This window comes from Pseudophryne corroboree, chromosome 5 (genome assembly GCF_028390025.1).
Source record: "Pseudophryne corroboree isolate aPseCor3 chromosome 5, aPseCor3.hap2, whole genome shotgun sequence".
NCBI lineage: Eukaryota > Metazoa > Chordata > Amphibia > Anura > Myobatrachidae > Pseudophryne > Pseudophryne corroboree.
In genome coordinates, this window is record NC_086448.1 from 802,897,258 (window position 1) to 802,920,136 (window position 22,879).

Here is a 22,879-nt window from a genome sequence, read left to right on the forward strand (position 1 = left end):
GAAAAAGCAAGATCCACATAAAATACATTAGGACAGCCAGATACACATAGACACTGAAAAAGCCAGGTCCACATAGACACTGAAAAATCCAGATCCACATAAAAAACCCATTGACAGAGGTCCTACTCACTGTGGACTGAGAACTTCTTATGACGATCCCTCACTGTGGAGGCTGCAGTCGGAGATCAGCAGGAGACACTGGTGATTAATGCAGCCCAGTCACAGGGGAGATGTAGGGGAGAGCGGCTCCCAGACGAGCAGGATATTGGACAGCTTCCAGGCAGGGGCCGGCAGCATAATAATAATCCCCCATAAACACAGCATGTACCTATATATTTATATTACTAGTGACCGCACAAAATGGCAGAGCCTCATAATAGCATCAACCCACCTCCACAGCTACAGACCCCTATAAACAGTCACCCCACAGCATGACACAGGGCTGATAACAAACCCCACAGACATAGTGACCACAGCCTAATAACCCCCCATATCATGCACACACAGACTTATTACCCCACAACAAAATAATATAACAGCCCCTACCATAGACGGTGACCTCACAATGTCTGACCTGTGGATGGCGCTGTCCCCCTGCCGTACCATCACGTTGTCCATAGCTTTGGGGAAGCCCAGTACTCCTGCAGGCACAAGAAAGCACAGCCTGAGACACAGGGCAAGCAGCCACCTCTAGGGGGCGACCCCCATCCTGCCACCGACACATGCTGACACTGACCCTGGGGCTCTCTATGCTGCATGTGCCACAGGACCTCTCCAGAGCTCCGCAGTACCCACCACATGTGTGCGTGACTGACTGCTAGTGTCACTCGCCACAGTGACATCCAGAACATGGGGGCTAATTCAGATCTGATCGCTCGCTAGCTATTTTTTGCAGCGATGTGATCATATAGTCACCGCCCATTGGGGAGTGTATATTTGCTGTGCAAGTGTGCGGACGCATGTGCAGCCGAGCGGTGCAAAAATGTTTTCCCAGAACTTACTCAGCCACTGCGATCACCTCAGCCTGTCCGGGCCCGGAATTGACGTCAGACACCCGCCCTGCAAACGCTTGGACACGCCTGCGTTTCCCCAACCACTCCCATAAAACAGTCAGTTGCCACCCACAAACGCCTTCTTCCTGTCAATCTCCTTGCGATCGGCTGTGCGAATGGATTCTTCGTTAAATCCATCCTACAGCAACGATCCGCTTTGTACCTGTACGACACGCATGCGCATTGCGGTGCATGTGCCGTTCTGACCTGATCGCAGCGCAGTGAAAAAACCTAGCATGCGAGCAGGTCTGAATTAGCCCTATGGTGCGGTAGGCAGGTGGACAAAGGCTATCACAGGGGGAGAGAGGTGGAGGTGAGCGCAGTGCACAGACTGGGAGTTTTCCAGCTGCAGCACGGACAGTGAATTTTCTCTGCTAGCCAGGAGAAGTTTGGCATGCACACATTGTGCCGGTTCCCACCCCAGAAGCATATACATACTTCCCTGGCCAGCAGCGTGTGTAGTGTGGGCCCCCCCGATTCCTGAGGGCCCGTGTGCACCGCACACACTACACCCATTATAAATACGCTAAAACTATGAGGAACAAGCACACGCCAATTACAAATCATTCCACGCAGTAAATATAATTTCCTTTATCCTTATTATTATTATGATATGTATGGGGTGTTTTTGTGTCACCCTTTTTTATTTTGAGGCTGCAGTGTAGGCTGCCTCAGATTTAAACCGTAGTATGCAGCAAATATATTTTATTTTACATTTTATCTTGATTTTATTGTGCACGGAGAGGCAGCAAAAGGAATAATTCAGGAGCTGGAACATTTTTTATTTTTCGTCAGTTCCATCTTCCATCCTCTAAGCGCCGGTGTTATGTGATGCAGGTACACAGCTTTTTTTTTTTTTATTTAGGAAAAGAAGATTTTTTGCACAGTGCCAGCTGGCTGATTCAACGCAGTTCAAGCAGTTCTCAAGGCAAACTATTAGAGCCACTTACATAAGTCAAGCTGACAATTCTCTGCACTTTTTCTTTTTCAAGACATAAAAAAATGACATCAGTCAGATTCTCCACCTCAGGACAATATGAACTATTCACACTGCCTGGAAATGAATTACGTTACGAGTGTTCCTATACAAAGCGAACGCGTCTCTTCTTTGTAGTTCTTTTCTGTCGTACAAGTTTGAACAGAATCGTTTCCTGCTCTACAGCGAATATCAACTACTGTTCTTTCTTTGGTTGGAGTATTGAGAGACTACGGGAAATTATATTATTTTATTTTATTTCTGCATCAGTCATGAATCCGGCTAGCAGAATTGTGGGGACCCATTCAAATCCGCAAAATTCATCCGAATCGGCACATTAACACTTCATACACTGACAGCACGGACAAGTGGAGAGTTGGTGATATGGTTACGAAGAACAAAAGACCTGACCTAGGAGGACAATGCTTCTTTATGACCAAGGTCCAAAACGTCACCCGCATCAACAGGTCTGGTGATCGGTGAGCGCTCTCCTCCGGTCGGCTGGTCACCAGGCTCCTGTTCTGTGATCCCGGTCACCTGTGCTGTAAACCGGCATCTCACTTTACAGCATATTAGTTGCCGCTTTACAGCACAGCTGATCAAGGTCACAGAGCAGGAGCCCGGCAGCCAGTCGTCTGGAGCAGAGAGTCACCGAACAGTGGGGGGGTACTGGCAGAAGTTTTTTAAGAGCGTGCAGCTTCCGTTGCGGGCCCCTTCCTCTCCAGCAGCTAGTAGACTCTGTGGCGGCCATTTTACAAATGATTTGTGCCCGCACTGCAAGGATGTTGCCGCGGGACTCCGTGGGGGGGTAAGTATACTCAATGGGTGCAGTGTGTGTGGTGTGGGCCCCCTCGGACCCAGGGGCCCATACCTGCACCCATTATAGAAACGCCTATGGGTACCGGTGACGGTGTCAGTGCACGTGTGGTACAATCTCAGGGTATTTTCACAAAAACTAGCCTGAGAATTGTGGACAGCGGATTCGCAGAGACAAAGCTTTCTCACAAGCTCTGTGCCTACATGTGATCATTGATACATCCCTGCTATGTATTCAATCATCACATTGCGGATTGGGGCGAATTTGTCACCTTAAACCCGCATTGGGGTAAAAATGCCCCTTAAACTCCATAGATTTCCTCCTAAAGGCTGATAATTTCACTTGTTGCGGTGTTTACAGGCAGGGACGGCAGGTACTAATTATTCTGTCTGGGGCTTGTTGGAGAGGCGCACCGGGTGCCCTGCTCGGGTGCCCTGCTCGGGTTAGGTGCTAAGAGGGATATTTTCACCCTTTGCCGCACTGCTGAAAGGGACAAATGACCTCTGTGCGGCCTCCGCTGCAAACTCCACCAACAAATTTTATGATAGCATGGCCACATCTCCTCAAAATTGGTGATGCCCCCTCAGTACCCAGACTTGTGTCCGCCCTAGGCGGCCCTGCTTACAAGTTAGGTGGCACTAGTCAGCAACCTGTACGGCCCTAACCTGAAACAACTGCACCATTTATAGATCATGAGAGAGAGGGGATATTGTGACTGTCTTTATTATACAGTATATGGCAATTGCTTGTGTGAGAACTTCTTTATTACATTGGTTGAATTGTGACTGCAAAATGAGCTCCTCCTTAGAAGTGCAATTGGAATGTGCAAAATGCGTCACACTAAGAATAGACAATGAGTTTGTGCACAGCAGAGTGCAGACGATATCCTGCATAGGGATGTAGTTATGTGACCGGCGGGGTCACATGACCTCCCCCTACATCCCACACCCTCACAGTCCCGACGGTCGTCATGCCGACCAACAGGGACTATTCCCACTTGTGGGTGTCGTCGACACCTATAGAGTGGGAATAGAACCCGTAGCGACCACAGATCGCCACCGAGCCCGCAGCGTGGGAGTGCAGCGAGCCCGCAAGGGGCTTGTTGCGCTCGCCCCCCCTCCTCCGACATTCCGATGCTGGGATCCCGCCAGCGGTATACCAGGTCGGGAGACTGCCATGCACACATACCACACCCCCTGCATATACAGTAGTTGGTAGAGAAATCAAAGCTTTTTTGGTCACCCTATTGCCATTTTCACCTCATTAACTTTTTGAAGTAACCTTGCCCCATTTACCACCTGATAATGATGAAGTATGGTTTAAGGTCTCGGTTGTCACCATGAGAAAACAATTGCATTGCTGCGCTGGCAAGGATGAGTACCTACCGGCTGTGCCAAACGTCAGCTAAAATACATTTAAGGGAAAGAAATTATCCATTTTATTTTGTCAGCGTTCCAAAAACATACAGTGTGTTATACTCATACTGGTAATATGTGAGGAGAGAATACATAGAGGAGATACGAGTTTCTGTCCTACAGCCCATAACATCTATAACTGATAGCCCAAGAGCCACACATGCTGATCACAAGCTGCAGGCATAGAGCTTTCTCAGAGCTTTCTCCGTGCGATGTAATCAATTATCGCATTGCGGATTCGGTCGATTTTATCACAACCCATCCGCTACTTCAGATGCGGATGGTGATAAATCTGCCCCATATAACTGTAATGTTGAACAACTCGGGACCCTTACAATGGACATAATTCAGACCTGCTCGTAGACGTGGTAAATTTAGCACATCTACGATCAGTCACTCAGACATGCGGGAGGACGCCCAGCACAGGGCTAGTCCGCCCCGCATGTCAGGCCCTAATCCCCCGCACAAGTACAAAAGCATCTCACAGCGGCAATGCTTTCGTACTTTAGGAGTAGTTCCCTGCCAGCGCAGCTCCTGCACGCTGGCAGGAGCTACTCGTCGCTGTGAGGGTCGCAGCAGCTGAGTGTGACGTCACGCAGCCTCCGCGGACCGCCCCCTCCAACGGTCCGGGCATGCCTGCGTTGCCCAGACCGCGCCCCCGAAACGGCGGCCAAACGCTGCCGGCCCGCCCCCTCCCGCCCAGCGAATGCCTCTGCCTGTCAATCAGGCAGAGACGATCGCAGAGCTGAGACAGCCGTCGGCTGTCTGGCATGCGCTGGCGCACTGCGGCGCCCGGCGCATGTGCAGTTCAGACCTGATTGGCTGCTGTGCGAAAATGTACAGCAGCGATCAGGTCTGAATTAGGCCTAATAAACATTAATGGGCCGATTTATCACCATTCGCATCTGAGGATGAGTACGAGATGTGATCAAATCAAAACAATCCACTATGCGATAATTGATTACATTGTGCGGATGTATCAATTATCGCATGCAGGGACAGAGCTTGCGAGAAAGCTCTGTCCCTGCGATGACACTCAGCAGACAAATCGGGTGCACCCCCCCCCCCCCCCCGTCGCAATGACCCCACACCGTGACACACACCTCCCCATCGCTGATCATTCTCACCAACAGCCACTGCACCGGAGGTCACAGGATCAGCAGGGAGCCCCGATGACTGGCTGCCTGCACTGGAGCATCGATCATCGGGCCCTGGGTGGGTCTTTTCCTCAGTGATCAGTTTATGTGTCCATTGGACATACATAGCTGATCACACTGCCGGCTCCCCGCACAGCGGTCTCTATCTACAGGCAGAGAAAGCTGTGCAGAAGTACAGGATCCGCAGTGAGCCCTGCGATTACGCAAGCTGAAGCTGCCGCATTTATCGCAGGGCTCACTGCAGTATTTAAAAAAAAATCAAAAACATTTTTAGTAAATTCGGCCAGATAACATTTCCCAGTATAAGTATAGGAAATGCGATCTGGTTACAAAAAAAAAATTGGGAATTAAAGAAAACTGCTCCAAAAGCCCTTTACTACATTCAGGTGATACAAAACATGTGAAAACACCCTTTTTCCCATTATTTTAGTAAAAAAAATGTTAATAAAATATGCCCGATAGGGAATTAAAGCAACTACTGTATATACTGTAATGAGGATTCAGAAGAGATGTAAGCCATAGGAGCCCAAAATGTGCTGTTTAATAGTGTTTTCATTTAATTCCGCAGACATAGAATTAAGCCCATCAGAGTAGCTAGCAATCCTGCACATGACGAGCATTACATTACAGCTCCAAACTCATGCCAGAAAATAATGATTACCATATATACTGCTTCTAGTGGTTTTATATACTACACTCACATGTGACTGAACCCGGATAAAACAGAGGTCCTTATGATAGGACCGCAACATCAAATGACAAGACTGCAGCATAGCCAACCAACTGGACTTACACTCGGGGATTCAGAATTACAGACCAGTGATCGTGTGCGGAATCTTGGCGTTGTCCTGGATGGTGGCTTGACCATAGGCGTGCGCAGGACATTTTATTAGGGGGTGCACGATTAGAAGGGCGTGTTTAGCACCACCTATTGGGCATGTCTAACACCACCTAATGGGCGTGTGTAGCACCACCTATCAGGCGTTTCTACCACCACATATTGGCACTCAATGCAAACTAAATAATATAGAGAATTGATGCAAAGACATATATAAAATCTGTTTAATATATGTTAAATTTGTATATTTTATTACCATAGATTATATCCTAATCTCTCGAAATATATATTGATACTGAATTTGAAATTGTCCTCCTCCAAGAGGAACGCTGTATTCTGTGGCGTTGGCACATGATGAGGAGAGAGAGAACGTGGGTGGGAGCATGAGCGGGCATGCACGCGGCATGACATCATCACGACACATCCCACAGGTTAGAGGAACTGGGAGCAGGATTATGTCAGTGATGCTGCACCCATACAAATGAATGACAACCAGAGGGGGTGGCGGGCACAAAGGGCGGGAGGACAGAAATGAGTACACTCGGCGATAGCCGATACTGCAGCAGCAGCGGTGTGTGTCAGGGGGTGACAGGCACCCCCCTGCGCACACCTATGGGCTTGACACTTAAACATCAGATATCAGCCACAATCAAATCCTCATTCTTTCACCTGAGGAACATAGCCAGAATCAAGCACTTAATTCCCTCAGATGATCTGCCAAAAGTCATACATGCATTTGTATCATCTCGATTAGACTACTGCAATGCCCTCTACCTTGGTCTCCCAGCAAAAGAATTGCACCGCTTACAGCTGGTGCAAAACACAGCTGCCAGGCTATTAACCAACCAGCCCCGTTCTAGCCACATAGCACCCATCCTCTACTCCCTTCACTGGCTGCCTGTAAGATGGCGAATCATCTTCAAGATTGGCTTACTGAGCTTCAAAGCATTACATGACCAGGGCCCAAGGTACCTGAAGCAGCTTCTGACCCCATACTGCCCCACTCGATTACTGCAATCTGTAGATGAAGGACTTTTAGCAGTACCTAGAATCTACCGTAATTCATCTGGGGGTCGAGCTTTTAGTCATGCGGCTCCGACTCTATGGAACTCACTTCCCCGCACAGTGCGAGAGGCCCCAACTATAGAATCCTTCAAAAGTAGACTCAAGACTTTCCTGTTTACTCAAGCATTCCCATAGTGTCCCTTTAGTATCTACATGCTGCTGTATTTTATGAAAATCTGTTCTGTACTTCATTATTGTCTGTACTATATTATGCTATGTGTCTGTTAAGCGCCTTGAGTCCTATTGGAGAAAGAGCGCTATAGAAATAAAATTATTATTACTATATTATTTCAGTTATTATCAAGGACTGCATAAAGGAACTGCTTTATAGATAATAGCTATAGGGACTAATGTAGGTTGCACATCTTCGCATGCTCAGAAAGTGAGTCTACACTTGGGCACCTGTGCAGGTGGTGCTCCCAGACGCCTGGAAGAGATCGCCCACTGTCTGTCTGGGACCGCCCCCACTTTACAATGATGGTAAATTAATTGTGGCATTGTGTGGCAGGGGTGTGAGGATCACAACTCTTACTTGTCTGCGACAATCCCCCCCACAGTGCCGAACAATGGCATTGCAGTTTATTATGAGACAGCCAGACATCTTCATATTATTACAAGGATCTCACTTCAGTCGCACTCACCCACCGATACACCCACAGCCCTTCTCAGAAACATTCAATTATTCCACATCCCCAGAAAACAAGATGCACAGCCAACCCCAAAGCTGACCCCCCATGTACACTTTAATGTGGTTGCAGATCCACATTTGTAATCATTATCAGTGCTGTGTTTCTCTACTCCCCGAACACTGGACAGGGTGACTTCCTCCATGGCTTCTTCTCTCACTTAAAGAATCTGGTGCACAGTCACGTAATTCTAGGTGGAAACTTTAATGCTGTCCTGGACCTGGTTTTGGGACAATGTTTAGTGTGCACGGACAGCGGTCACCATTACTGCCTCAGAGCACTGAGGACATGAGTTCAGTTTCCAGCCATGGACCATCTGTGTGGAGTTTGTATGTTCTCAACGTGCCGGCAAGAGTTTCCTCCCATACTCCAAAGATATACTAGTAGGTTAATTGGCTTTTCACAAAAAAAAAAAAAAAAACAATGCCAGAGCTTACTGTGCTGTCTGAGAGGAGTGGGTCAGGACATGGGTACTCTCCTTAATCTGCAAATGGGCAAGGACACAGGGGCACTGTGTGGCAGCTGGGTTAACTATTTGTAAACATTTTTTGAAGGGGGCGTAGCAACCCCTCCATGGATTTCGACATCCCTTACCCTAAGTCAGGCATGTCCAAACTGCGGCCCTCCAGCTGCTGCGAAACTACATATCCCAGCATGCTCTGACACAGTTTTGCAGTCAGAGAATGCTAAAGCTGTGTCAGGACATGCTGGGATGTGTAGTTTCTCAACAGCTGGAGGGCCGCAGTTTGGACAGGCCTGCCCTAAGTACTCAGACCTGTGGCTGCTCTCGGAGCCCTTAGGCAGAGACCGATGTAAATGACAGGAATGCTGCCTGATATGTGTGCGCTATATACATAATTGTTAATAAATCAATAATAAATAATATGGCTAAATCAGCTGCTCCTCCCTCCCAGAATTAAAACGCCTGTCAGACTTTGTTAAACAATTTGGTTTGCTGGATTACAATTCCTTAGAACTTAAGGTTCAACTTACTAAACGTTGAATGGGCATAAATTGGACGGAGATAAGCCCCACACACACTAGACGATCCCCGCCGTTGCCGATTTTGACGGCGGCAGCGGGGACCCAGTGGGGTGCCGGCATCAGCAAGTGCATACACACTTGCCGATGCCGGTGGGGAAGGGAGCGACGGAGGGGGGAACGACGACCTCCCTGATCTGTACATGTTCAAACGAGGGAGGGGGTCGTTAACGATGCATCATTAACGACATTGAGTGTACACACTGCACAAGATTGTAAAAGATCTCGCTCAGATTGGCCCTATTGAGCGAGATCTTTTACTTTCTCGCCTAGTGTGTATGGGGCTTTAAAGTACCAGCCAATCAGCTCCCAACTGTCATTTTTCAAACCCAGCCTGTGACATGGCAGTTAGGAGCTGATTGGCTGGTACTTTATCTCTGTCTACTGTATCTCCAGCCAATACTTAGTAAATAGACCTCTTAAAGGCCTACAGTATCTCAGGCTTGGGTCTCTCCTGTGTCATGGTCAGACCTCTTCACTGCTACTATATGGATCCTGTCTGCTGCACCATCTATTCCACCCCCTCCCCATTTACTTGCTGGTGCCTAAATTCCACACTTTCATTAAAAAGTGGACCATGTCCTAGAAATGAAAAAGGCTCCTGAGGAGTTTTCCCATTTAACCAGTCCCCAGAGATCTGTGGCGGTACTTGAGGCTCATAAGGTTAGTTTCTATCATTGTCCAACATCTAGAAACACAAAGAACATCAAATAAATTCTCAATCTTGAATACCAGGTTGAATAGCTTACTATAAAACATCAACATTACCCTAAGCCCTTCTTCTAGAATAAATTAACTTGCTTCAAAGTCAGATTGTCACGATCCGGGTTACTGGACGCCATTATCTACCTTTCAGGTGTCTCCTGAGGCTGGCTCAGCGTTCCAGGGCCGGGTCTCAGTCATGCTGCTGACATCCTCACTTCATATCTCTTCTCTGCCAGCCCGCGGACGCTGTTGCAGGGAACTCTTGTAGTTGGAGTGGCGTTTCTGGCCCTCCGCAGCCTTCGCCGCCATTGCTGCACTTTCAGTGCTCGGATGGCTCTGCGTGGCGTCTCCTGTCGGCTGCGGCCTCTGCTGCCATCATTGTATTTCAGGTGCACAGGCATGTCTGCGTGGCACTTCTCGCCTGCTGCTGCCTCTGCCGCCAGCTCCGTGTGTCTGGTGCGCAGGTTGGCGTCCGCTGTCCTCTGCGGACGCCACCGCCATTGCTGTGGATCTCCATGTGGTGCTGCAGACTAGATTTCCCTCCAAATGCCAGTATGGGCGCAGCCATGTTGATTCTAATCACATGACGCTTTTTCCACCAATCCACAGCATCGCTGAACTCTGCCTGATTGCTCATCCAATCACTGCACTGCTGAGGGTATAAAGGGCCTGTTCCTGAACCAGGAAGTTGTCAGTGCTTTGGTTGTCATTTCCAGTGTATCCTGTCTCTGCTCCTTGTGGTTGATTATTGAGTTCCAGGTATTCCAGCTCCTGTGTTTTCATTCCACCAGAGACCCGCACCAATCACCACCTTGCGGTGCAGCCTGACTCTACAGTGTCCTCATTGCTCTCTGCTACTAACAGTGCTCTAAACACCGGCTTCCAGCGTCTGGCTCCCAGCGGTGTTCAGCTTCACGATATTATCGGTGCTCCGCCATTGGTTTCCCTGATACCATCGGTGCTCAGTCATCTATTCTTCAATATCACCGATCTCTAGCGTCACCAGTGTCATTCAACTCTCCTCCTGTTAACACTGGTTCATCTGCACTTCTTCAACAGTTCTTCATCACCTGTTCCATCCGGCAAACCCGGCAGTCTATGTGTACCATTTACTCTACAGTACATTCAGCATCTGTACAACATCTGCTGACCAGTTCCTGCCTCCATCTTACTATTCAGCACATAGGTGTTGGTAAAAGTACTTTCCATCTCCTAACCTCCCAAGCTTGCCTTGTTGTGGATACCACACTTAAGGACATTCCATCTACTGCTGCATCTTGTGGAACTGTGTACTGTTTTTAACCATTTCTCATATCTTACTACTGCAACTGCCGATGTACCATCTGAACTGTGCTAAATAAATACTCATTAATTTTATCCTTGTTGTCGTGGTCACACCTTCGGGCATTGGTGGTACAAGTCCATCTGCATGTCTAGAAGTCCTATACTGCCGCCCAGGTTTACATATACACCGGCCCCTACAACTGAGGCTACTCCTGGTCAGCACCAGCCCTCTGTTGTGGCACAGATCCATCAAATCTTGTCATCCGAGCCGCCAAAACTTTACGTTGTTTATGTCAAACCCATAATAAGATTCACACAAAAACCACCAACGCCATCTAAAGTTTACCTCTAGCACATTTTGCATAATTTTTAAGAATTTTATAATAAACTTTATGACCTTCCCTCTAAATCTTCTAGCTCTCACCTTGACACCAGAATAGAACAATTTTTGGCTAGTGCTTTCACCTGCACAAATCTCTTCCCTTAATAAAGAAGTCTCCCTGCAAGAAATGACTAAGACAAAGAAAACTATCAGTCATTTATAACTGTACAAGAAATGTAAAAAACTCCTCATCCCAGTTGGGTTCCAATGTACAGCTATACAGAGCCGGCCCTAACCAATAAGATGCCCTAGGCAAGATTTAGGCTGGTGCCCCCTTGCACAGACGCTAGTTCCGTCTCTCACCCTGTACCCCTTTCCCAGCACCATCGCCCCTCACCCATAGCAGTCCTCATTTTGGTGCTCCTATCCCCTATATTTTAAAATGCAACAGTGTGCGCATTCGGTGCGCATCCCAAAACGGTGCGTGTTCTTGCTGGGAAGGGGCATGGCCACACAATAATGCCCCAAGTTGAAATTACGCAACACAGTACTGCAACTTTATTCACATTATATCATGCAATAGTGTCTTTTATTCACGTTACATACACAGTAGTACCACGTTACTCCTAACAGTAGTGCCCCTTATTCACATTACACCACACCATACTGCTCTTTATTCACATTAGACAACACAGTAGTGCCCGTTCTATACGTTACGCCACAAAGTAGTAGACCATATACACATAATGCCACACATTAGTAATGAGTTTATACACATAATACCACACAGTAATGCCCCTTACACATATGACACACATTATTAATGCCTATATACACGTCCCTTACACATAATGCCGCACATTAGTAATGCATTTCGTATGCAGATACAGCCACAGTCACACACAGAATACAGGCATGCTGCATATCATTTTAATCAGCAGAAGCTGCGTGTGCCCCTAGGCATTCCAGGTGCCCTAGGCATTTGCCTAGTTTGTCTATGCCTAGGGCCGGCTCTGCAGATATACAGAGTCTAGATAAACAGTCAATAGGTCAATACCATATGGTGGACAAGGTCAAAATTAGGTGGCCATGACAATGGTTGACACACATATGGTAGACACACGTTTTTTTGGGGGTTTCAACATATTTTTCAACTTTTGCTTGATTTACCATCCACGTGGACTGCGATTGGGAATAGTAACCTATCCTGAGCACAGCGGTAGTGGAGAGATGCACCTTGCCTGGAGCGTGTTGAGCAAAGCGGGCTTATGAGGGTATACGTTTGCAATAATTGTGGTCACATATGATGAAAATGACCCCCAAAAAACATTGGTCAACCTTTTTTGTGTCAACCATTTCCACATTGAAGTTTTGACCTTGTCAACCTAATGCTTGTCGATCATATGGGGTCGACCTAATGACTGTCTCTCTAATTACTGATATTCTATACCACACCCATTCCAGTTATAGGAGCCCTCTTTAATATTGTCTTGACTGCACTCCCTTTGATGGTACCACTGAATGTGGGCATTACAGACCAAATACCCTATTGAACTTGGGTTTTAAGTTTTTTGGTTGGGGTAATTTCCTCATTGGACAACCCCGACCTGGTTGGCTTTATTTTGGGCTGCCAAGCCTTAGATAACATTAGATGTTCTACTGACCTTACCCATTCTTCAAACCTTACAGGTGCCCCCTTCCCCCGTGAAGGAGCTCAGCACCAAAAAGGTGTTTCATGTGGGTTCACCAATTGCCTCGGTACTGGCCAATGAACCCATACATGGATACCATCTGTGCCTTTAATCTTCACACTCGTGATCATCACATCACCCAGGTCACCGACACCACATTCCCCATCTCTGCTAAGGAAGTAGACCAGTAGCCCAGTGGGGCAGCCACAACAACCTTGAACTCAATCCCCTCAAAACTGTTGAGATAGTGGACTTCAGGGAGAAGTCAGCTAGTGCACCTCCGCTAACGATTGCTGACAGTGTGGTATCGCTAGTGGACTCCTTCAAGTTCCTGGGGACCACAATCTCCCGGGACCTTAAATGGGGGTCCAACGCTGACGTCACTGTTGGGAAAGCACAGCAGAGGTTGTTCTTCCTCAGGCAACTAAGGAAGTTCAACATCCCATGATTGTGGAGTCGGTACTGTGCTCCTCAATACTGGTATGGTACAGCTCCGCCACCACAAGGGACAGATGCAGGCTCCAAAAGGTGTTCAGAACCACAGAGAAAATCATCGGGTCGACCTTCCCTCAGTCCAGGACCTGTACCTGTGCAGAGCTCAAAAGTGGGCAACAAAGATAGTAAAGGACCAGCTACACCCCGGCCACAGCATGTTTAACTTGATTCCTTCAGGCAGGCGTTACAGGGCTGTCCCCGTCGAGTCCACCAGAAGCCTCAAAAGTTTCTTTCCCCAAGCGGTCCGCCTGCTGAACTCCTGAACATTGACTGACTAGACGTACATGTAACTCACTTGTGTCCCTACGGTATGCCTATCTGTCTGACTCTACTTGCCCCCCTCACCTGCTTATCTGTTACCTACTTGGCTGTTGTATAGCAAACTGAAGACAAATTCCTAATGTATGCAAGTATACCAGGCCAATAAAAGCTGATTCTGATTTTTCCTTATTACCTAATCCTATCTCTGGTGTCTCAAGCACACTCGAAAACTCATGTGACATAAACTCAACGCAGTAAAATGTCTAATTTATTGAGATCAATTCGAAATCTGCGGCCATGTCGTCTATTTTTTCCATAAAAGAAGCAATCTGTTTTACCTACATGATGGAGCTCACATAAAAAATCCCAACTTATCATAATGTCTGACATCCACAATACATGTTATATTGTTTGCGAAACAGAAGGCGACTAAGGATGAGCATATCATGTTCTTTACGTACTATTATAATATTCCATAGTCACCTCTTAGTATGCATGGGTCTCATTGCTCACAACGTCCAAATCGCTTACTGCCCCTTCATATCTCTCAAACGGCCCCTCCATAACTATCTCACTGCCCCCTCCAAATCTGTCTCACTGCCCCTGCATATCTCAGAGGGACTGGGGAAATTCCCACTGGTCCCCACTGCCTGAGGGCCTATCCTCCTCCTTTATGTGTCAGGTTCCAGTCTATGCACTTAAATATTACATTGCTGCTCTTCTAATGGGGGTCATTTAGGTGCGGTCGAACCTGAGACCATCAGCGCAAAGTATCGATTTTGCACTGGACGCAGGCCGGCATCAGACTGTCATTGATTGACAGTCTTATGCCGTTTCAGGGTCAGGGAGGGGGTGGTGACGGGCTCCGTTTGGACAAACGGAGTAATGTCACTGCCGTTTAGGGGGTGGAAAAAGGTCAGGGGTCTCCATCGTAGGACGGAGATTTTCTGGCCTCTGCAACGGACGGCTTGCAAGGCACCATGGGTGCTGCAAGCCGCCCGATTGTGGGTGTTTTGATCCGTTGCTGTATCCCAGGATGCAGAAGGAGGCGTCTGCATGTAATAGACGCCTCCTGCTGCATCTGCATACAGCGCTATCCTTGATAGCTAATCCAACCACACCTGCATGACTCCCTGTGTGTCAAATACCTGGCAGAACAGGAACGCAGACGGGTGGCTGACACGGGATCCCTACCTCTGCATTCCCCCAGTTGACACTTTGTGCCCTAGTCTGTCACTGATCCAATGAGTCTTGTTTGCCATTAACGTGGTGGCCAATCCAGGGATCGGGAGCAGCAGGATCCCGGGATTTAGGCCAAAAATTGGCCTAAATTTTGGGATTAGCCAGTCCATTGTTTTTTTCAGTGCCGTCCTCCCAGCTCCCCCTGCCCCCGGCTGTGTATACTGCGCAGCATGACATGATGTCAGAGGTCACACTGTGCAGTCTGGTGCCAGCCACCCGCACCGCCCAGACCGGACATCGCCGCCCAGCCTGTAGCCAGTAAACCCTCCCACCCTCTTGTCTAGGATGGTAAATATTTGTGTGGGCTGGGCAAATCCGGGAGAGGGGGGAAATCAATGAAGATTTTAAATTTTTAAATCTTCAACCCAATCCCGGGTATCCCAGGAATACTGTGATTGACCATTTTTCAATCCCGATACCCGATTGGCCTCTCTTGCTCTAGGTACATAATACAGATGACAGCTCATCAGTTTAAAAGATGGAATGAGAGCACTTCAGCAGACAAGGACCTATGTCTTCAGGTTGTTGCTTAGCTAAAGATATTTAGGACCCAGGCTCTGTTGGTTAGTGCTTATGTTAGAACTAGGTGCTTCATCGCGCCCTACGGGCGCTCTTCACACCGTCGCAAGGGGCTACACCCCCTTAACCCTTGCATGCCTTTCTGGGGTTCAATATTTGTATTATATAAAGTATTACCTGCATTCCTTTGTTAGTGGTTAAATATTGCACAATGAAAGGGCGTGCGATGGTGAAGGAGGCGCAGCCCCTTGCGACGGCGTGAACAGCACCTGCAGGGCACGATGTACAGAATGTAGCGGGTGCGGGGGGGACTGCGGATGGTGTCTGTAGATGCTGCAGGTGGAGGGGGGGCAGAAGTGGGGGTGGGGCCCGGATGGGGAAGAGTCGGGAGGTGCTGCGGGTGGGGGAGGGGCAGAGGAGTGGGGGATGCAGATTGGGGAGGGGTCCGGAGGCACTGCAGGTGGGGGAGGGGCAGGGGTGCCATGGGTGGGAGAGGGGCAGGTGTGGGGATGTTGTGGATGGGTGAAGGGTTCCGGAGGTGCTGTGGGATGGGAAGGGGCGGGAGTGCCGGGGGTGGGGTAGGGGTCCGCAGGCGCCATGGGTAGGGGAGGGGCAGGTACGGGTGGTGCGGCGCATAGGGAAGGAGGTCCGGAGGTGCTGCTGGTGGTGGAGGGGCAGGTGCGGTGGTGCCATTGGTGGGGGAGGGGTGGGGAGGGGGGGACCGCGGATGGAGGAGGGTGTCTTCAGATGCTGCAGGTGGAGGGGGGCAGGTGTGGAGGGAGACATATAAAGGGGGTGGATGGTGGAGGGGGCCTGGAGGTGCTGTGGGTGGTGAAGGGGCGGAGGAGTGGGAGCCGTGGGTGGTGTAGGGGGTCTGGAGGCACAGCGTGTGGGGGAGGGGTGGAGGGGAAGGTGCGGAGGTGTGGTGCATTGGGGAGAGGTCTGGAGGCGCTGCGGGTATTGTACCTGCCAAAAAGGTAGTTGGAGGGTATGCAGTAACAGGGCCAGGACAGGGGTGACAGGGTCAGAACAGGGTTGACGGGGTCAGGACAGGGGTGACAGGGTCAGAAAAGGGGTGACGGGGCCAGGACAGGGGCGACGGGGCCAGGACAGAAATGACAGGGACAGGATAGGGGTGACAGGCCAGGGTAGGGGTGGCAGAAACAGGACAGGGGTGACAGGGCCAGTATAGGGTTGACAGGGCAAGCACAGGGGTAACAGGGCCAGGATAGGGGTAACAGGGCCAGCATAAGGGTAACATGGCCAGCATAAGGGTGACAGGGCCAGCATAAGGGTGAAAGGGCCAGGATAAGGGTGACAGGGCCAGGATAAGGGTGACAGGGCCAGGATAAGGGTGACAGGGCCAGGATAAGGGTGAAAGGGCCAGGATAAGGGTGGCAGGGCAAGGCCAGGGGTGACAGGGACATGACAGAACACAGGGCACGGGAGAGATTGGTATTAGGGACAAAACAGTGGTGACAGACAGATGTGTCTTACCGGAGTCACTGCTGCTGGCTGCTGCTGTTCCACTCCAACGTGTTGGGATCTGCTGCTGGTGGAGACTTGGCATGGCTGACTCTCTTAGGCTGGAGTCCTGCTTCCTCTGCCCGTCCGCATCCCTCCCCCCCTCCTCAGTCACACACTGCAGACCTCGCGCAGCTGCCGGGCACTGTGGTAAGGGGAGACTGGGAGTGACTGGTTAGCCCCCAGGAGATGCTGCGGCTGGAGGAAGGAGGGGGTCGGAGCCTGCAAGCAGCTCGGACTTCTGCAGCGTTACCCGCCGGCTAAAGTGTGTGAAGGAGCTGGGCGCACCTCACTGTGGGTGGCAGCGCTGCAGCTAGCGGTGGGGTTGCCGGGGCTGGAGATAACAGAGGCAGTACGGAACCTGCACAGCGGCAGGTGCCCCACAAAACTGCAGCTAAGAAGCGTGGAGTGTGCCAGAAAGTGACGCTCCTCTGCGCCAGAGAGGGGGGGGGGTCAAGCACACAGTGAGCCGGTGCCCGTCTGTCTGTACGGCATACCCCCTCACACACCCCCATACCTCCCAAATGTCCCGATTTTCGCGGGACAGTCCCATTTTTTTGGGTCCCGCTGTCCCACCCGCGGGTCGCAGTGTCCCGCGGTAACGGGGGGGTCAGTTGGAAAGCTCCTGTACTCGCTGTTCTGCTTAGCAGAGCAGCGGTGAATAGTGGAGACAGAGGGAGAGGGGGCATCAGGGGGTATGGATTAAGGGGGGGTTCCAGCAGCAGAGCCGGATTAAGGGGGGGGGAGCAGGGGGTACGTACCGTTGGCCCCACAGTTTTAGGGGGCCCCCGGCTCGAGTAGCTCTGTCCCAGCTCAGAAGCCCCCCCCCCCCCCCGTCCTGCCAGCAACAACGGCAGCATTGTGCTACTGTCAGCACACGCTGCTGCGTGTTGGTGTGGAGATGTGTCCGGTCCCCCGAGACACATCCCATCAGCAGCACGCAGGGGATCTGTGTCCCCTGCGGAAGTGTGTGCGGGGCAGCGCTGGGGCAGTTGGTCTGCCCCCAGCGTTTGTCCGTGGGCAGGAGCGGCGGGTGTCCGGTGCAGGGATTACCCTCTTCCCTGCACCGGACCGGAGGCTGCGGGGTAGCTTAAATGTTGGCGCCCTCCGGGAGCCAATCGCGGCTCCCGGAGCGGCAGCCAATCAGAGAGGGACGCGGCGAGCCAATCGGCGCTCGCTGCGTCATAGGCCCCGCCCCCGGCGTCTGACGTCAGACGCCGGGCGGGAGCCTGAAGACAGGACGGCGCGCAGGAGCGCGAGGAGAAGATACGCCGGGCGGGAGCCGAAGACAGCGCGCGCGCGGAAGAGCGCGAAGAAGAGGAAAGCGGTCGGGCTCCTGAAGGAAGATGTCCAGCGGCGGCTGGACGCGGAGCAGCGGAGGCGACGCCGCTGGCCAGAACGGGTCAGCGGCAGAAGAGGACGCTGGAGTTCCCTGGAGCAGGTGAGGCCTCGGTGAGGCAACATTCACCCCCTCCCCTTTTCCTCCCTCGACCACCAGGGACGGGCACTAGGCCCGGGGCACAATTCAGGCACTAGGCCTGTTGCGCAGATAGGAGTTTGGGGGTCACCATTGGAGTAGGTGGTTTGGGCATTAGGCCCAAGCCACCACAAAGCGGCACAGTTAGGCGGGCGTTAGGCCCGGGGGCATATCAGGCCATAGGCCTGCGGGGCATTAGAGGGCGTTAGGCCCTAGTGTATTTTGGCCAATTAGGGAATATTAAGGTGACCCTGGGCACAAGGCCCAGGTCACCCAACGGGCAACAAGTTAGGCGGGCGCTAGGCCCGTGGGTGAAGTCAGGCTTCCGGCCTGTGTGCAGCTAGGGGGCGCTAGGCCCAGTGAATAAGACCCCCGAGGTGAATAAAGGTGGCACTGGGCACTAGGCCCAGGCCACCCTGAGGTGTTAGGTAGGCAGGCCCGCTCAGCCTGAGCCCCTAAGAAGAGAGTACGGTAGGTGGGTGAGCTGTGCGGCCCCCACTACTGGGTGTTCTGAGTCGGGTAACTAAAGGGACCGTACCGTCGCTTGCATTGTGTATCGTGATGTATGTTCCCGTGCGGGGCAAAGTGTGAGCTCGTTAAGTGTGTTTAGTTTGTTGCACCACACCCACAGAGCTAGTTCGAGGGCTCTGCCGTTGTAGTTAGTATAGGGTGTGCCACTAGGTTAGAGTTAGGCCCTGCACGGCTGTTTGCTTGTTTGTTTACCTCCTTACAGGGACCTGTAAGAGAAGAAGACGTTCGCAGTGCGAAACTGACGGTGAGTAACATCTGTGTGCGTTTGTCCCTTGTCTGTCCCCGAGCGCCGGAGTCGGGATTGCTCACGGACGTGAGAATCCTTTTCATCACACTACGTGCGAGAGTGCGAGTGTGTGAAATCTGGGTGGCTGAGGCTTTGTGCCGGTGATGACCTTTCACCCAACCGGTGAAGGTCGCGGTCACCCCTGGGGTATCCCCTGTTCCAGTGGAAGAAGGGTCGATACCCCCTTTAAGGTAAACTATTCTCTCCTCAGCTCGGTCGTCGGTCAGCTCCGAGAGGGAATCGCCGTGTCCGGATCCGACTGAAGATTTCCAGGTCCGTTGAAGGTTCCGGTACCTGAAGGTGAGAGAGAGCGGCGCCTGGTGAGTACCGAATCTACACCTGCACGGCAGCAGGCACCACACGCACCGCAGTCGCACCTCTCACACTTGGCGTAGTCGGCAGGATCAGAGAGACCGGATCACGGACACGATGTGGAACGCCACCAAGAAGACCTCCCTGCGGATGGCTCCGGAACAGACTCACCCACGGACGCGTGCGGACCAGAGCGACTGGGTGACGGTGACTGGGGCAGACCTCCTGAAGATAGTGCAGCGGTCGGTCCAGCGTGGAAAAGAAGAGCGCCGGGAGAAGGGGCGCAAGAAGGCCGCTGTGACGCCCTGCAAGAGATGTCGGCAAACAGGGCACTTTGCCAACGAGTGTACGTGGCGAGAGACGTCCCCAAAGAAGGTGGTCCAGGAAGCGGACCGAAGACGTCAGAAGGGCCAATTGAAGAAGGAGTCCTGGTGTTTGCTCTGCGGAAACTACGGGCATGAGCATAACAGTTGTCCCTGGGACGAAGAGTTGAGCGAAGACGAGGTTGATCCCCGGTGTGAAAGCTGTGGAGATCCCCGACATCGGCTCCTGGAATGCCCATGGACGGAAGACAGGACGGACTACGAGGCCACGGTGAAGCAGATGACGGAGTCTCGTCAGCAACTTTGGGACCGGGTGGCTGCAGAGCCTGTGTGTGCGCTTGCGAGGCGAGAGGACATGCGCTTCCCGATTGTCCGTGGAATGAAGACCGGATGATTGCGGATGGTCGCACCCAGAGATGGGAGGAGGAAACCAGGGAACTGGAGCGGAAGGCCTTGCTTGAAGTTAGTTCGCAGGTGCCCATTTCCTCTGAACCGGAACCAACGGGTGAAGATTCCCCAGTGAAGGAGGTGGACCAGGAACCCGTCTTGGAGAAGGTGGCAGTGGCCCTCCCTTGTTGGAAGTGTCGGCGACCAGGACATGCGGCCAGTGAGTGCCCCTGGGAAGATGCCGCTGACCTACTCTGTCCCAAGAAAGTGACCCCAGTAAGGCAGAATCCTTTCCCGCATCAGACGGAGGTGGACGACTGGGAGGTGAAGAGACCACGCTGCGAAGAAAAGCGTGAAGACCCAGTGACGGAGACGTCCGGAATCTCCCCGCGATGGAACCGTCCACGACCAGGACGTGCGGAACAGGAGTGTCCTGGGTACCAAGAGATGCCAGCGGAAACTAAGGAGTACGCTGAGGAAGTAAAGAATCCAGCGGAAGCGAAGGAGTACGCTGAGGAAACAGAGGTGCCAGCGGAAAGGACTAAGTACGCTGAGGTGGAAAATAGTCCCCTAGTCCAGGTATCGGTGGAGGAGGACTCGGACTACGGTGAGCTGTCCGCCGACGAATCCCTCCAAGAACAGATGGAGGACGACTCTGGCATCGGAAGCGCCGACGAGAGTGACTGGCAGGATCGGGTGGAGTCATGCTCCCAGTTGAATGCCCTCCGTGAAGAGGAGGAGATAGTCCTGGAGCAAGAGTACCTGCCGGGAGTGCCGAAATGGACGGACGTACGGGGACAGGATCGCGATGCCGTGGGAGGACCCGTTCCAGAGGAAGACACAGGACCTTTGGAGATGCCCCACGAGGAAGTGCGACATATGCTGGCTGTTGCCCGGGAGGAAACAGATGCCCCGGAGGATTCCGCTGTTGGGTGGTGGTCGAAACCACACCCGGAAGGCAGGGACGAAGCCACAGACGATATCGGAGGTCAAGTGTGGGTGGCTGTTGTCCCCATGGAAGAAGATTCCCGATGGTGGCCAACATCGAGCGACCGTGAGGAGATGCCACTCCCCCAGAGGATCCGCCGATGGAGGTCAGGACGTAAGAGGAACCCGGAGCTGGAGGAGGAAGGGTGTGGGGTCACGGCCGGTCCAGGCTGGGCTCTCGAACACAACCTCGCTGGAGGGACCTCGGAATTCCCTGACCCGCGGACGATGGACGTCATGGAGACCTTTGTAGGGACTACAAAGGAAAAAGGGGGGGAAATGTGGAGATGTGTCCGGTCCCCCGAGACACATCCCATCAGCAGCACGCAGGGGATCTGTGTCCCCTGCGGAAGTGTGTGCGGGGCAGCGCTGGGGCAGTTGGTCTGCCCCCAGCGTTTGTCCGTGGGCAGGAGCGGCGGGTGTCCGGTGCAGGGATTACCCTCTTCCCTGCACCGGACCGGAGGCTGCGGGGTAGCTTAAATGTTGGCGCCCTCCGGGAGCCAATCGCGGCTCCCGGAGCGGCAGCCAATCAGAGAGGGACGCGGCGAGCCAATCGGCGCTCACCGCGTCATAGGCCCCGCCCCCGGCGTCTGACGCCAGACGCCGGGCGGGAGCCTGAAGACAGGACGGCGCGCAGGAGCGCGAGGAGAAGATACGCCGGGCGGGAGCCGAAGACAGCGCGCGCGCGGAAGAGCGCGAAGAAGAGGAAAGCGGTCGGGCTCCTGAAGGAAGATGTCCAGCGGCGGCTGGACGCGGAGCAGCGGAGGCGACGCCGCTGGCCAGGACGGGTCAGCGGCAGAAGAGGACGCTGGAGTTCCCTGGAGCAGGTGAGGCCTCGGTGAGGCAACATTCACCCCCTCCCCTTTTCCTCCCTCGACCACCAGGGACGGGCACTAGGCCCGGGGCACAATTCAGGCACTAGGCCTGTTGCGCAGATAGGAGTTTGGGGGTCACCATTGGAGTAGGTGGTTTGGGCATTAGGCCCAAGCCACCACAAAGCGGCACAGTTAGGCGGGCGTTAGGCCCGGGGGCATATCAGGCCATAGGCCTGCGGGGCATTAGAGGGCGTTAGGCCCTAGTGTATTTTGGCCAATTAGGGAATATTAAGGTGACCCTGGGCACAAGGCCCAGGTCACCCAACGGGCAACAAGTTAGGCGGGCGCTAGGCCCGTGGGTGAAGTCAGGCTTCCGGCCTGTGTGCAGCTAGGGGGCGCTAGGCCCAGTGAATAAGACCCCCGAGGTGAATAAAGGTGGCACTGGGCACTAGGCCCAGGCCACCCTGAGGTGTTAGGTAGGCAGGCCCGCTCAGCCTGAGCCCCTAAGAAGAGAGTACGGTAGGTGGGTGAGCTGTGCGGCCCCCACTACTGGGTGTTCTGAGTCGGGTAACTAAAGGGACCGTACCGTCGCTTGCATTGTGTATCGTGATGTATGTTCCCGTGCGGGGCAAAGTGTGAGCTCGTTAAGTGTGTTTAGTTTGTTGCACCAC